General features: G+C 40.6%; 1 protein-coding gene across 1 annotated transcript in view; it reads right to left on the bottom strand.

The window, feature by feature from the left end:
* Positions 1 to 16,098, bottom strand: part of CALCR (calcitonin receptor) — a 301,302-nt gene extending 285,204 nt beyond the window's left edge. Inside the window, exon 1 of the mRNA XM_066584763.1 lies at positions 15,816 to 16,098. The gene's annotated coding sequence lies outside the window, so the exon portion shown is untranslated. The remainder of the gene's footprint in view (positions 1 to 15,815) is intronic.
* Positions 16,099 to 17,254: the final 1,156 nt, after the last annotated feature.

The raw sequence follows: 17,254 nt of genomic DNA, 5'->3' as shown, positions 1-17,254 counted from the left end.
ACCCTCTATAGTTACGCCCCTGATATTCATTGAAGAGACTCAATTGATATGGAGCCTTACAGAAGAAAACATTTTCTGTAGTGCCACCGATTGGAGGTAACTATCCTGTAAGTCAATGTCTGACGATGGGTGTCTCTTCCTTTTGGACAAGACATGGGCTTGTCTAAAATCCTGCTCATGTTTCAAGGCTCTTCTTCAGGCCAACTATGGTCTTACGAGGTGCAATAGATGGTCCTAGAAAAGCTATTTTCTTTTATCTAGAGGACAGCTAATTTGCATGCTTCACCTGGGGCAAAGATACCCTGGCAAAGACAAAGAAGCTCTTTGGTGCCCCTATTCTGGTGTCCAGCTCCCAGGACATATACCCTAGGCACACTCTTGGGTCAGAAACTTGTATATTCCTTCTGCAATATCTTTGGAATGCCTATCTCTGCACTGGTAGCTGCAAGGCTGACACCTAAGGGTCCTCTCATGGTTCAAATCCTAGATGTCCGTCGTTAAAGAGGAATCTAAGGGCTAAGCATATCTCGTTAAACCATCACGACGGACATTCCACAATAATATCACACCTCGAAGAGTCTTAGGGACAAACAAACATAACAAAAAGATAATAGGTGCCATGAGTTAGCGGCTAAGCCATTTGACCAGAATTCCTCTTACGGACATCAAACCAGAAATTCCAGACAAGACTAGAGGTGAGTACACTGAAAAGTCAGGAACTGGTAAACTCCAAAGACAAGAGAAACTCAAACAACCTAGGGACAAATTCCATGGACATCTTGCCCTGGAAATGATTACACCCGACCTTCCGGTAATTGACCAGGCTATTATGTATTGTGGTCCTTCATTTTTTTTTTAAATTCCAAGCCAAGGTTGATTGATCGGGTACCAACATCGGGACCCTGTCGATTAAAGCCGTCACATGTCTATGACTTGTCAAAACATTTTTTGAAAGTATAGTTTAGCTTTAAAGCTAAATCTCATAATATCACTATGTCTTTATCACATGAGATTTTGGAGTGCGATTTTATGCAGGATCAAATGGCAAGACATCATGTCATAAACCTAGCAGACGAGAACAACTCGGGGACTATTCACTAATGATTTATTGATTTTTTTTTATATAAAATGCTCCTTACCCACAATAACATAATATTTTACTGACAGGAATGAGGATTTATGTAGCTCTTGCGGTGGTGTTTATTTTTAGCTCTTACTGAAAATCCTCATATATATATATATTTATATATAATGGTAAAATACATGATGATCTTGTGGGATATATTGCTCGATAAGAAGTCAAAGTGTAGCATAAAAAGCCAATTACAGAAGCAAGCCTTGGGAAATCGCTCGCTAGTACGAATAGAAAAGCCGAATTCACACTGGAAAAAGATCAAAATGTATCAATAATAGAGTTCTGGGAAAGTCGAATATAAGCAACACATCTCGACACATCGTGAGTAGAGATGAGCGAGTACCAAAATGCTTGGGTGCTCGTTATTCGAGGTCCTGTAAGCACACGGCTGCTGTCCGGCTAGGTGTCCGTTAGTACTCTATAGGAACAAAGGCACCAGGGGGTTTGTAGGGGATGTAGTCCGCCCCTTAATCTGCACAGGGATGAAGGACCTGTGATGACATCACCATCATGTGATTAGGGGCAGAGTACGTAACTCACTCAGGATGAAGGAACTGTGATGACGTCACCGACGTGATCAGGGACAGAGCATGACGGTGATGTCATCACAGGCCCTTCATGCTGAGTGCTGTGCTGCTTGGGATCCCTGTTGTATGGGATGAAGAATGTATGAAGCAGGACTGTATTTGATGTACATGTAGCAGAGCTGTGTGGCACATTGCACCACCGGAAACACTGGTACTATAATTTCCTAATAATTACTGGTCAATATATTACCCACAAGAGGTCATACATAAAATTCCAATTAAAATGCAAGTGCAAAGTAATAAGGTAGCATATACAAAATATAATATAAATGTACGTGCAAGAATGTAATAAAATGAAGAAAATAAGAAAACTTTTTCTGCGTTTCTTTAGGAATTGCCTCGCTTCCCAAAAACCTCTGGATGACCCAAATCCAAAAAAAGAAATTTATTTACATAAATAAAAAACAGAGGTGATAGACCTCTCTTTTACAGAAATAAACAAATAAAACATCCAATAACTATGCGCAACGCGTTTCGGCGTTAACAAACGCCTTTATCAAGCATAATAATCTCTAAAAATGGTCACTATATATAATAAATTTAACATACCATGTGAGCTGTTAAGAGAGGATCAACCTCTATTCCGCTCCGGTGTGCAGCGCCATTTTGGGTGTTTGTTGATGACGATCACCACACCGTGATGTCATCACTAACAAATGCCCAAAAAATATTAATATACGCCTTCTTGGATTCAAGGTGCAAGCGGGTCACCAACATGTGGCACGCTGAGCACCAGGTGAGTGGAATTACATCCCTACGTATCCATAAAAGCTCTAGTTGGTGTGCAAGGCGCTTTACTTGATATGTGTTTCTCAAAAATATAATTAGGGAGAAATACTTAACTCAATTGTCTATGCTGCCATACAAGATGGCGTAAGACCCGACATATGTTTTGAGCAGATGAAATGCAAGACGAAAGCATATACATTGAAATGTACTAAAACACTGCCCCCTATGTACAAGAATATAACTGCTATAATACTGCTCTCTGTGTATAAGAAAATAACTGCTATAATACTGCCTCCTATGTACAAGAATATAACTACTATAATACTGCCCCCTATGTACAAGAATATAACTACTATAATACTGCCTCCTATGTACAAGAATATAACTACTATAATACTGCCCCTATGTACAAGAATATAATTACTATAATACTGCCCCCTATGTACAAGAATATAACTACTATAATACTGCCCCCTATGTCCAAGAATATAACTACTATAATACTGCCCCTATGTATAAGAATATTACTACTATAATACTGACCCCTATGTACAAGAATATAACTACTATAATACTGCCTCCTATGTACAAGAATATAACTACTATAATACTGACCACTATGTACAAGAATATAACTACTATAATACTGCCCCTATGTACAAGAATATAACTACTATAATACTGCTCCCTATGTACAAGAATATAACTACTATAATACTGCTCCCTATGTACAAGAATATAACTACTATAATACTGCTCCTATGTACAAGAACATAACTACTATAATACTGCCCCCCATGTACAAGACTATAACTACTATAATACTGCCTCCTATGTACAAGAATATAACTAATATAATACTGTCCCCTATATACAAGAATATAACTACTATAATATTGCCTCCTATGTACAAGAATATAACTACTATAATACTGACCACTATGTACAAGAATATAACTACTACAATACTGCCCCTATGTACAAGAATATAACTACTATAATACTGCCTCCTATGTACAAGAATATAACTGCTATAATACTGCCTCCTATGTACAAGAATATAACTACTATAATACTGCCCCCTATGTACAAGAATATAACTACTATAATACAGCCCCCTATGTACTAGAATATAACTACTATAATACTGCTCCTATGTACAAGAATATAACTACTATAATACTGCCCCCTATGTACCAGAATATAACTACTATAATACTGCCCCTATGTACAAGAATATAACTACTATAATACTGCCCCCTATGTACAAGAATATAATTGCTATAATACTGCCTTCTATGTACAAGAATATAACTACTATAATACTGCCCCTATGTACAAGAATATAACTACTATAATACTGCCCCCTATGTACAAGAATATGACTACTATAATACTGCCCCCTATGTACAAGAATATAACTACAATAATACTGCCCCCTATGTACAAGATTATAACTACTATAATACTGCCTCCTATGTATAATAATATAACTACTATAATACTGCCCCCTTTGCACAAGAATATAAGTGCTATAATACTGCCCCCTATGTACAAGAATATAACTACTACAATACTGCCCCTATGTACAAGAATATAACTACTATAATACTGCCCCCTATGTACAAGAATATAATTGCTATAATACTGACCACTATGTACAAGAATATAACTACTACAATACTGCCCCTATGTACAAGAATATAACTACTATAATACTGCCTCCTATGTACAAGAATATAACTGCTATAATACTGCCTCCTATGTACAAGAATATAACTACTATAATACTGCCCCCTATGTACAAGAATATAACTACTATAATACAGCCCCCTATGTACTAGAATATAACTACTATAATACTGCTCCTATGTACAAGAATATAACTACTATAATACTGCCCCTATGTACAAGAATATAACTACTATAATACTGCCCATATGTACAAGAATATAACTACTATAATACTGCCTCCTATGTATAATAATATAACTACTATAATGCTGCCCCCTTTGCACAAGAATATAAGTGCTATAATACTGCCCCCTATGTACAAGAATATAACCACTATAATACTGCCCTTATATTTCTATATATAATTCATTGATTCATTGATGAATAGCTGAGCGCTGCCTGTAATTGGCTGAGCACTCAGCCAATCAGCACAGCCCTTTCAGGAGGCGGGGATATTCAAATCCCCGCCTGCTGATAGAGCTTGAGAGCACTGCAGGGGAGCCAGTCGGAGGACGTGCCTCAGCGGCAGAGAGGTGAGTATATAATTTTTTTTCACCAGCCAGGGGTGATTTTAAGGGAAGGGCTTAAATTGCAAACCCTTCCCCAAAAATCATGCTACAACCTGCCTACAACCCACTCCATTAAATGGGGCCAGCAGAAGCAGCACTGCACCTATTGATAACAATGGGATTGCATTCTGGAGCCACAGCTGTGGCAGAGGATTTCTTCATCCCCGCGGTCCCTGCAAGGATGAAGGAAACTCCTGCCACAGCTGTCACAGCTGTGGCAGAAGTCCGCGATATACTCCCTAAGTTTTCAATGGGGCTAGCGCTGCTGCCGCCAACCCCATTGAAAACACTGAGCGATATTGCAGATTTCTTCTCTGCGATGCGAAGCTCTACTGAAAAATCACAAATAAGTGTGAATCCATTGAAAATCATTGGTTTCATAATCATCGCTGTTGCATCGCAGGGAAAAATATCGCTAGTGGGTGTCCATCCTTAGGGCTCAGTCACACGGGCGCATCGGCACCCATACACCGGCGCCGATGCGCCCGTGTGGCTGAGCCGTTACTGCAGAAAGAAGATGGTCGTACCTGAAGACGGACGTCTCTCTGCAGCGCTGATGAAAGAACACATGGCCGGCAATGAAGCCGGTCACACGTTCTTTCCTCTGGCGCTGCAGAGAGACGTCCGTCTTCAGGTACGGCCGTCTGCTACCTGCAGTAACACAGGCGCCGATGCGCCCGTGTGACTGAGCCCTTAGAGTTGTAAATCCAGCAAATGCACAATATGTACTTATGCTATTTACTAGTGTCAGTAAGTTGGTGATCTAGTCCACATCAACAGGGCCATTGGTGGTATGAGTAATGCTGCTGTAATATGGGAGCCAACTGCGTAACTATAGAGGATGCAGGGGATGCGGTTGCACCCGGGCCCAGGAGCTTTAGGGGGTCCATAAGGCCTCTCTTCTCTATATAGGTAGCCCAGTACTATTAATAAAACATTATAAATAGGGGCTCCGCTACACATTTTGCATTGGGGCCCAGGAGCTTCAAGTTACGCCTCTGGGTATATGTATGGGTACAGGGAAGGGTTGAGTGGGGGGGCTCAAGCTGAACTTTTGTATCCGGGCCCCTGAGCCTTTAGTTACGCCCCTGATGAGAGCCAAAATACATCTGTGGCAGGGGGGCAACAAAGCAGCTGTAAGACGGAGCGAGCGGTGAGCGGCGTACGCTCCTTGCAGATAAAACAGGTACATAATAAATGGAGAATGATTTACTTATTCATCGCAGGAGCATAAACTGTTTGCATATCTGCAGTGAATTGTGATTATGTTTGGTGACACTTAGTCCTGCTTTTATTGCTTTTGTATAAAGCCTATTAAATATTGTATGAGCTGTGGAGTATAATGGCATTTATTATATCACGTCTACAAGGACTTTTCTCATCAGTAGACCTCGGCATTATAATGCTCTTCGAATGTCACAACAAATTTGGCTAAAATAAAGAGAAATAAAAAATTCAGGAATAGAGCATTTAGTTTAACCCCTTAAATGTGGTTTACAGTTGTAAACTGGTGAATTCCTATCCTCAGGATAAGTCATCAGTTGTAGATTGGTGAGAGTCTGTTGCCCGAGACCTCTACAAGTCAGATGTGCCTGTGCACTGAGCTGATTTCTGCAGGAAGCAGACAGCTCTATTCCCACTGCTGTGGCCAGATTTGATATTGCAGACAAAGTTCCCATTCATTTCAATAGGAACTTGGCATGCAATACCGAGCCTACCAACTACTATAAGAATTGTGCTGTTTGCTTCCTGCAGAATTCAGTTCAGTACATGAGTGGAAACAGCTGATTTGTAAGGGTTTTGGGCAATGGACTCCAGACAGTCTACGATTGATGAGCTATCCTGAGGATAGGCCATCAATAGTTTACAACTGGTCAATCCCTTTAAGGCCCAGCTTATTTTGGATCTACATGATTAAAGAGCCTTTATTGAGGGAGGAGTCATAGAGTTAATTAGGAGCATTTTAGGGTCCATATAATTTGTTGATTAAATTGACCACCCAGTCCCAGGACACAAGCTTATCCCAGGACCAGAGGGAGGAAGTAATATCATCTGCCTCTCTCCTGTCCAGCATTCTATTCCGGAATTACTGGATCCCGGGGCTGGCTGGATGGCAAACCTTAGCCTGGTGTGGCAAGCACACTGCACTGACACATGAGTAGTGGCCAATCCCTAAATGGTTATTCCTATCTCGAGGCCTTACCCTATCTTGCCACCCTCATTCTACTGGGTGCCACATGTAGGTCCCTAGAGCCGGCCTACTTTGACGCACACAGCTGAGCACTGAACACCCTGTGCCATGCACTTTCCATAACTCTCATAGAAGTTAATGAAAGTTAAGTAAACAGCTTAGCACAGTGTAACTTGTGAGACATAGAAACAATGTAGCTCACTCTGCTATGATGTTTGCATAACTTTCATTCACTTCTATGGGAGTTACGGAAATAGCATAGCACTGGGTACCTGTCTGTTTCTGTTAAACCTGCCCAATTCTGGGATCCTGGATGTGGTTGCTAGCGGGGTAGGGATGGGCTAAGCCATTGACTTGGAAATATCCCTTTACCCTGTTTATCTCCATCTGTGGCGTAGGTAACTGGGGTTAAGGCTACCATGGGATTTTTAAAGATTTGACTGTTTAGATAGCGTAACAAAGTCCAAAATTACAACATAGATACCATACCAAAATAAAGCGTAATACATAGACACAGTGCTAGAACCAAGCTAACCACAAAGATATGATACCACAAACAAGCTTACTACATAAATACAGTACCAGAACCAAATATCATACATAAATACGGTACCAGAACAGAGCTTCCTTCATGGATACGAGAACAGAAATGAGTTCAAATTTGCCTTCGTCAGAACAAGAACATGTTCACTACCATTGCTTAAAAAATGGATTCATCAAAACAGCATATAGATGACAAACAGTTGTGCTCCTTGTCCCCTTTTTCACAGGGATTTCCAGCGAAATATTACTGATGACCACTTACGTAACTATAGGGGATGCGGTTGCACCCAGGCCTGAGGGGGCCCATAAGGCCTCTCTTCTCCATGTAGGGAGCCCAGTACTATGAATAAAGTATTATAGTTGGGGGCCCTGTTACAGATTTTGCATTGGGGCCCAGGAGCTTCAAGTTATGCCTCTGCATTAAGGGCTTAAGAGAAGTTGGGGGGCCCCAAGATAAAGTTTTGCACTCGGGCCCATGAGCCTTTAGCTATACCCCTACTGATGACCTGTCCTCCGGATGGGTCATCAATAGTTGATCAACTAGGGTCTGCTGCTCAGAACCCCAGCTAATTAGATGCATATATATATATACATGCACACAGGCACTTTTACACATATACACGGCTGTTTTTATATACATAGTATCCATTTTATAGAAATATAGTGGGGGCAAACTTTTACACAAAGACACATATACACAAATATTTACGTATACCTACACCGATAGTACAGTGTTAGCTCGGTTCTAGGGGAGAATACTGCAAACTGAGAAAAGCAGGTAATAGTGTTCGCACCTCCGATCCTGTATTTTCTCCGGAACCATATGGTTGCTTTAACTTTTATTAACTTTTATCTTTTTTTTCAAGGTGCGCATTGAGAAGATTTGCACTTCTGCCATTATTTTTGCATGTCTTTTGCACCATGGAATGTGCAGTATAAATGACATATTCACTTGTCAGTATGATTATGATGATACCAAGTTTTATGTTTTAGGGCTCATGTCCACGGGCGGGTTTGAATTCCGGAATCCGCATGGGGCACCTGTGCGGATGATCCACAGTTCAAGCCGCCCATAGACAATCATGGGCGGCCGCAGCTTAATAAAAGCATGCAGAGTTGTTGTTGCGGACCTTCTGGTCCGGAAAACAAGTCGCAGCACAGTCCATTTTGCTGCGGATCACGCAGGGAAGGCTTCCATCGCAGTCAATGGAAACTGTCCGATCCACGGCACACCCACAACTGTCACTGCAGGTGTGCCGCAGATCCCGCGGGAAAGCAGGAAATTAAAAAAAAATCTCCACTGTGCAAGCCCACCCACATCCACGGAGGAGAAGACAAACGACCCACACGCCAAGCAGAAGATCCGGACTGGCAAATAATGTCTTCATGCCGTGGGCAGGGTGGAATCTAAGTTGCCCATGGACATGAGGCCTTAGTCCTTTTGTGTCTCCACATTCTAAGACCCATTTTTCTGTTGAGGTAACCTTGTGGAGGCTTGGTTTTCTGTGGTAAAGGCACACCCCTCTCTGATAAAGCTACACCTATTTCCCGATAGGCTACACAAACTTGTTGAGTGAGGTGCAATGGATTATTCTTTTTGGTGCATTTACTTTGAAGTTGGTTGCAGGTGCAGAATATGAAGCCGGGGGAACTGGAGAAGCTTTACACCGGTTCAGATGAGCAATGTTTTACTGAATGTAGGGCAAATAATGATAGGGCAATAACATACAGCAGAATTATTTGGATACAATGCAAACAATTTACAATCATTTGATTAACGCTCTCCAGCAGCACTGGGGCAGCTCACTCCTTACAAGGCTCTCTGCTCTCCGTACAAACTGCTGAGTCACTACTTAGCCCCGGAACAGCACCTGCTTTTAATACCCAGACCATCAGCCAATCAACAGGCAGCTCCACAGCAGCAAAGTTAAAGAAAAAAACAAACAACACATTCATGTGACCTCTCTGAAGATCCTAAAAGGAACTTATATAAAGTCAAGCAATAATATACCATAATATGCATTGGTATTTAACCCCTTACATACTTCATAAATAGATCTACAGCTTTATGTGACATTACGTATCAGAAATGTGTCAAAAGGCTTACAGTGGGCACAGCTTCATTAGTAAATCTGGCCCAATGTGTTATATTTTTTATACAGATTGTTAAGATTGCAGCAATACCATTAGAGATGAGCGAGCACCATCGGATAAGACAGTTACTCGAGCGAGCATCGCTCTTCTCGAGTAACTGCATTCTCGTCCGAGCAGGCTCGGGGGGGGGGGGGGGGCGTCAGGAGCTGGGTGGAGATCTCTCTCTCTCTTTCTGTCCCCCACTACCTCCTGCCCCCCCTACCCCGAGCCTGCTTGGACGAGAATGCAGTCACTCGAGAAGAGCGATGCTTGCTCAAGTAAGTGCCTTATCCGAGCGTGCTCGCTCATCTCTGAATACCATATATATATTTTTTACTTTTTTTTTTTTAAATATAATTTTTTATAATTTTTGGGGGGTGACTCTTTGTCAGATCCCTATTTGCTATAGAAAACCATCATTGCACCTCACGATCACGTTGCAGGATGCCAACGGGCTGGCAGTGTTAGCGCCTTTCTGATCCTGACTATTGCACTGGGATGCCAACACAATCTTTTTTTGGTTACAAGGACGGCCCAGAGAGAAGATTGTTCTGCTGCTGGAACCCTCAGCAATCATTTGTAGTTTGTGTGTAACCCAGGGGCAAGTGTTCCCTGCAGTGCCACCACTGGGCAGATGAAGTATTACACAGTTGTCATTGAAATCAACAGGCTCTCTGTGTAAAGCACAGACACTCAGGGTCCTCTAGACTGAGAGAAACTTTCATTATCAATATCCCCCTCCTCTATTTCACATTTGCAGGATTCCTGAAAGCTGAGATATGAGGAGCTGTTTGTTACCTTCCCCACAATTTATCTGTCTTTGTGCTGCATGAAGTTTTATTTCTTTGACCGCGTGAAAACAAATACTCTTTGATTCCTTGAGATGCTATATCCTTGTTACAGGGACTGCAACACTTGTTCTACATTGTGAGCACCCCAAACAAACAGCTCCTCTAATCTCAGCTTCCTAAATTCTACAGATACTGATGGTAACTGCAATCATGTCTGTAAAGCACCTGCAAAAAGTCGGTCACAAACCGGCGGTAATGTGCTTTATTAAAAGGGGAATGACGAGTTGACTGCAGTCATGTAGATGAAGGAAAAGGTTGGCAAGGCATATGCCAGGGTGCTGGGGGCACCAAGGAAGCCACTCTGCCTTGGTCACAGTATTTAGAAACAGCGTTCAAGCATCGATTTGATTCTTTCTGCAAGGTGAAGGAAATCCTCGCTACTACTCTGGCTGACTGTGCAATTTATATAGAGAATGCCTAGAAATAAAAGCTGGGAGTCGCTCGCTCTCACTATATTTGGACATGAATGGGCAGAGCGGCGTATGACAGATCCTGGGCAGCAAGAACGGAGGAGGCTGCGGGCAAGACTTTGTATGTGATCACTTTGTTCATGATCCTTAGGAATGTCTCAGTATTACAGCACTGATAGTGGTGTATGTGGTGCTGATCTTTATACAGCGCTGATCTCTATATAGCCCCGATCTCGACAGCACCAATCCCTATACATCAATCTCTATACAACATCAATCCCTATACAACATCAATCTCTATACAACGCTGATCTCTGTAAAACGGTAATCTCTATACAATACATTCCTTTATACAACACCGATCTCTACAATACTGATCTCTACAGTCCCAATGTCTACACAAGGCTGAACTCTAAACAATGCTGACCATATACAGCACCAATCTCTATACAACACTGATCTCTATACAACACCGATCTCTATACAACACCGATCTCTATACAATACATACCTTTATACAATGCTGATCTATACAATACTGACATCTACAATCCCAATGTCTATACAAGGCTGAACTCTAAACCACGCTGATCCATATACAACACCAATCTCTATACAATGCTGATCTCTATACAACACCGATCTTCAAACAATGTTTATCTCTATACAGCACCAATCTCTATACAACACTGATCTCTCTATACAACACCGATCTCTATACAACACCGATCTCTATACAATACATACCTTTATACAATGCTGATCTATACAATACTGACATCTACAATCCCAATGTCTATACAAGGCTGAACTCTAAACCACGCTGATCCATATACAACACCAATCTCTATACAATGCTGATCTCTATACAACACCGATCTTCAAACAATGTTTATCTCTATACAACACCAATCTCTATACAATGCCGATCTCTATACAATGCCAATCTCTATACAATGCCAATCTCTATACAATCACTGATCTCTATATAAAACCGATCTCTATACAATACCAATCTCTATACAACACCAATCTCTATACAATGCCGATCTCTATACAATGCCAATCTCTATACAATGCCAATCTCTATACAACACCAATCTCTATACAACACCAATCTCTATACAATGCCGATCTCTATACAACACCAATCTCTATACAATGCCGATCTCTATACAACACCAATCTCTATACAATGCCGATCTCTATACAATGCTGATCTCTATACAACACTGATCTCTATACAATACTGATCTCTGCAATCCCAATGTCCATACAAGGCTGATCTCTAAACTACACACTGATTTCTAAACTATGCTGATCTCTATACAACGCCAATCTCTATACAATGCTGATCTCTATAATTCCAATGTCTAAACAAAGCTGATCCCTATACAACACTGATCTCTATACAACGCCGATCTCTATACAATGCTGATCTCTATATAAGGGCGGCTTCACAAGAGCGTATGTGAAAATACGCTCGCCTCAGTGCACCGTATTTGCACAGTGAATGAGGTTGATTAGGTAGATTTGCGCACATGTTTGTGCATAGTGCTATACTTTTTGCGCATGCAGGGCAGTTCACACGTGCTCGACATACCCCTTCTTAAAAAGCTATTTAACCTAAGGAGGTCCAGATGTGTTCCCCCTCACACACACGGTTTTGCACAGTATTTCACACATTCCTTTGCATATTTGCGCACCTCTCATAGACTTCTATGGGGGCTTTTGCTGCGCAATGGGTTCTATATTCTGCGCATTACGCATATATATTTTATGCGTGCTAAAACTTGCGCATATACAGTCGTGTGAATAAGCCTGAAGGGTGTATTATCACAGGTGGTTTTCATTGGCGATTTCAGTGCATTGCAAGATATACAAAAATCGCTTGTGAAAACAAGCCAATATTTTAAATCCGTGTATTTACATGGGCGAGCTAAAAAAAGTTGCACCATATGCTATTTTTAGGGCGATTCTGTTCAATAATTGCCCATTATTCCCTATAGGAAAAAAAAACAAAAAAAAAACGCAACACACTCACGTCTAAATGCGAGTGCAATGCAATTTTCTGCTTTTACTATTGGAACAACATACGTTTTTCATGTGCGTGAAAATCGCAAGTGCAGCGAAATGCATAGCAATGCATAGCAATCATGGTAAAAAATTGCGGGTTTACAAGTGCGATATCGATTTTATGTTTCTCGGGCTGATATCACACTCAGCCGTGTAAATGCACCCTAATATTGATCTTTATACAAGCCCAATATCCATACAGCGCTGATCTCTATATAATCCCAATATCTATACAACACCAATCTCTAGACAACATCAATCTCTATACAACGCTGATCTTTATAGAACGCTTATCTCTATTGAGATGCTCAGCTCAATATGACTCCAAACTCAATACAACATCAGTTTCAATACAACGATCTCAAAGCAATTGACACGAAACAACATAAGCTTTCATACAATACCAGTTTCATACACTTACTAATCTTAGAAAACAATGACATTTGTGTAATGCTGGTCTCCATACACTTATCTCTACAAATCACTGATCTTTATACAACACCCATCTCAATGCAAAGCACTGATTTCTATTGCAAACCACTATGTGCCTTCTGTACTGGACACTGCACAAGATTTATGCTTATCACCTTGGAACTGGATCTCCTACAGACTGAGGTTTAATACAGGAATTAATCTTCTCTGGAACATGGTACAATACAATTGGTTCACAGCAAATCAGTTCTAAGGACAGAGCGTTGACATCTCTGTTCTGCATGACTTTGCTGTAGATAGATAGATAGATAGATAGATAGATAGATAGATAGATAGATAGATATGAAATAGATAGACAGATATGAGATAGATAGATAGACAGATAGATAGATATAAGATAGATATAAGATAGATAGATAGATATGAGCTAGATAGACAGATATGAGATAGATAGATAGATAGATAGACAGATATGAGATAGATAGATAGATATGAGATAGATAGATAGATATGAGATAGATAGATAGATATGAGATAGATAGATATGAGATAGATAGATATGAGATAGATAGATAGATAGATAGATAGATAGATAGATAGATAGATAGATAGATAGGAGATAGATAGATATGAGATAGATAGATAGATAGATAGATAGATAGATAGATAGATAGATAGATAGATAGATATGAGATAGATAGATATGAGATAGATAGATATGAGATAGATAGATAGATAGATAGATATGAGATAGATAGATAGATATGAGATAGATAGATATGAGATAGTTAGATATGAGATAGATAGATGGATAGATAGATAGATAGATAGATAGATAGATAGATAGATAGATAGATAGATAGATATGAGATAGATAGATATGAGATAGATAGATAGATAGATATGAGATAGATAGATAGATAGATAGATAGATAGATATGAGATAGATAGATAGATAGATATGAGATAGTTAGTTAGATAGATAGATAGATTAAATACATAGATAGATAGATAGATAGATAGATAGATAGATAGATAGATAGATAGATATGAGATAGATAGATAGATAGATAGATATGAGATAGATAGATAGATAGATATGAGATAGATAGATAGATAGATAGATAGATAGATAGATAGATAGATAGATAGATAGATAGATAGATAGATACGTTCTAAGGGCTTTGATATCATGTCCTGCATGACCTTGCTGTAGATAGATAGTATTGTTTTATTGTAACACATACAACCTAAACGAACTCAGTTCTCCAATCTGATGGTTACAAAAACAGTAATTGTATCTTTTCAGGGTTCAGACTGACTGAAGATAAAGCACAGCGACTAGTTTTGCAAGATGAATAACCAAATATAGAGGAGATTATAGTAATATCATCCTGTATTTATAAATATGAGAAAAATAATATTTCCCTGCCCAAACACCAGGCATTTAAGGGAAATATGATTTATTTTGTCACCTTGAGTCAAAGAGGAAAACAATGACATAATAATAATAATCATCACCATCATCATCATCATCATCATCATCATCATCGCAGCAACAAGTTTCCCAAATAAAAGGCAAGACAGGAGTTCATATGATAACCACAAATGAAGACTGTCATGAACACATCAGTGATACTACCGCTGCTTCTACTACTGTTATACTACTAGTACTACTTCCAGTAACCGTTAAGGTGCTTTCACATGAATGGAATATTTCTGCAATCCTAACCTAAAGATGCGGCTTAATCTGCGGTAGATTTCTGCGCCATAACCCACATGTGGGTTTTGGTGCGTAATTCCCTGCGTCTTTAGGTACAGATTGTGGAAATATTCCACTTGTGTGCAAGTAAGTACCCTTAACCTCCACTCAAGACACAACTTGACATGCTGGAGAAAAACTATTCACATGACCCCCAGAAGTTAGAGGGGTTATCCAGGACTGTTGAGAACTTTTTCTATTGATGACTTAACCTAAGGATAGTTATCAACAGATGATCGGCAAGGGTCGGCCGCTGGGGATTCCCGCTGATCAGGTGATTCCTAGCACTGCTGTCAATATGAAGAATGCAGGAAGCAGATTGTGCTGTTGTATTGCAGCAGCCTGGGTCATCTATCAGCGGCTGATGGTCAAGTCATCAATAGAAAGAATCCCAAAATTCCTGGACAACCCCTTTCTAAATCCAATTTCATGGAATACTACTACTAATGCTAATAATAATCTTTATTTATACAGCGCCAACTTATTCCGCAGCAATTTATAAATCGCTACAAATTGCTACTGTTAATAAAGTAATAACGATGTTGATGATGATGATGATGATGAATGGTTTAATGCCCGCTGACGAGCACACCTCCAGTACAGGGGCATTGCGCCAATTTATAAGCATACACTATACTGTTAGTAGAAAAGTAATGAACTTACAGAATGCGGATGAGCGATGTCCGTCTCTCCTCGGTGATCCTGACCCGTTACTCAGTGACATATGGTAACAGACACATTCCTTTCCATGAATGCACAGTAGTGGGAATCCTGCGGAGCAGATCCAGACGAGTCACAAGTTATAATCCGGCTAGGGTAGTAGTATCACACAGGCTTTGGGGGAATATATAAGTGTGTTGAGGGCTTCCGGCTGTAGAAGTTTAGGAAGAAGGTGGAAGAGATGGAGATGTTTGATTGGAGGGATAGAGATGAAGAATACAACACATCTTCTGCAACATTCTCAATGAGCCAGACTGGGAGGAAAGATGCCTTACTCTCTATGCAGGCACCACCCCCAGTACTGGAGCCACTACCCCCAGCTCCATCCATAGGGTGGGGGGATGTACCTGTGCCTCTTCCAAACACTCATCAATGAAGAGATCACCTCTCTGCCCACAAACACGCACACATGTATACATACAGAGGGATGTAGCAGAGCTGAGTATGTCATGTCATTCTGCAAAGCTGCATTGTATGGGCATCATGATGAATCTTTTGAGTTAAGATGATGCAGAATGCAAGGGTGGCTGCAGTCCTATGTAGCAAGGATCAGAATATAAGAATTGGTACGTATTGTATGCTGTACGTGCAAAGACATGCAAAATCACCGGCAAAACGCAGGAAAATAGAGCAAGTCCTACTTTTTTACGCACGCGCAAAACACGCTCATGAGAACGTACCCATTGAAATCAATGGCATCTCTCTATGTTTGGCTGCGTATACCTTACTCATGTAAAAGCAAGCACAGATACGGAAGAAGCCCTTAAGCATACACACACTACATAGGCAGATATGCATGTACATAAGGGCATCGACAGACAAACGTAGGCGCAAATACGCTTGCTTTAATGCAGTGTATTTCTGCACGAACAAGGGTGGAGAGGGCAATAAAACAGGCAGTTGCGTGCGGTTGTGCTTAGTACTGTAATTTTTGCGCTCGCGAGGCCAGTTCACACATGTGCGTGATACTCCCTTTCCGTGGATATTATTGGCTATTTAACCTTTTGCAATCCAATTTTGGATTCAGGGTTTCCTAGGGGGCTTTCTCTTTTTGCCATTATACAATGGCGCCATCTGCTGGCTAGAGCCAGTACTGCAGTATGGGACATGCTGGAGACGCCCCCGACAACAGAGCGGCCAGTAATATACAGTAAGAAAATACCCTGACAGATGTCTTCCGACATCAGAGCTGTACAGCCTTCAATCAGAATGTCTTCAGACGTCAGACAGTGGATTGGAAAGGGTTAAAGCCTAATAAGGGCCAGCTGTCTTCTTTTCCCTGTGTTGTCCACGGTGTCACATTCTTCCCCTTTTTTTGAACCAGCCATATACTTCTATGGCAGCTTGTTACGTGAAATGCAAACACCACTTCTACACAGTGA

This window comes from Eleutherodactylus coqui, chromosome 12 (genome assembly GCF_035609145.1).
Source record: "Eleutherodactylus coqui strain aEleCoq1 chromosome 12, aEleCoq1.hap1, whole genome shotgun sequence".
In the NCBI taxonomy this organism is placed as follows: Eukaryota; Metazoa; Chordata; class Amphibia; order Anura; family Eleutherodactylidae; genus Eleutherodactylus; species Eleutherodactylus coqui.
Note: the sequence above shows the minus strand (reverse complement) of the source record. Positions and strands in the feature narration are given on the sequence as shown.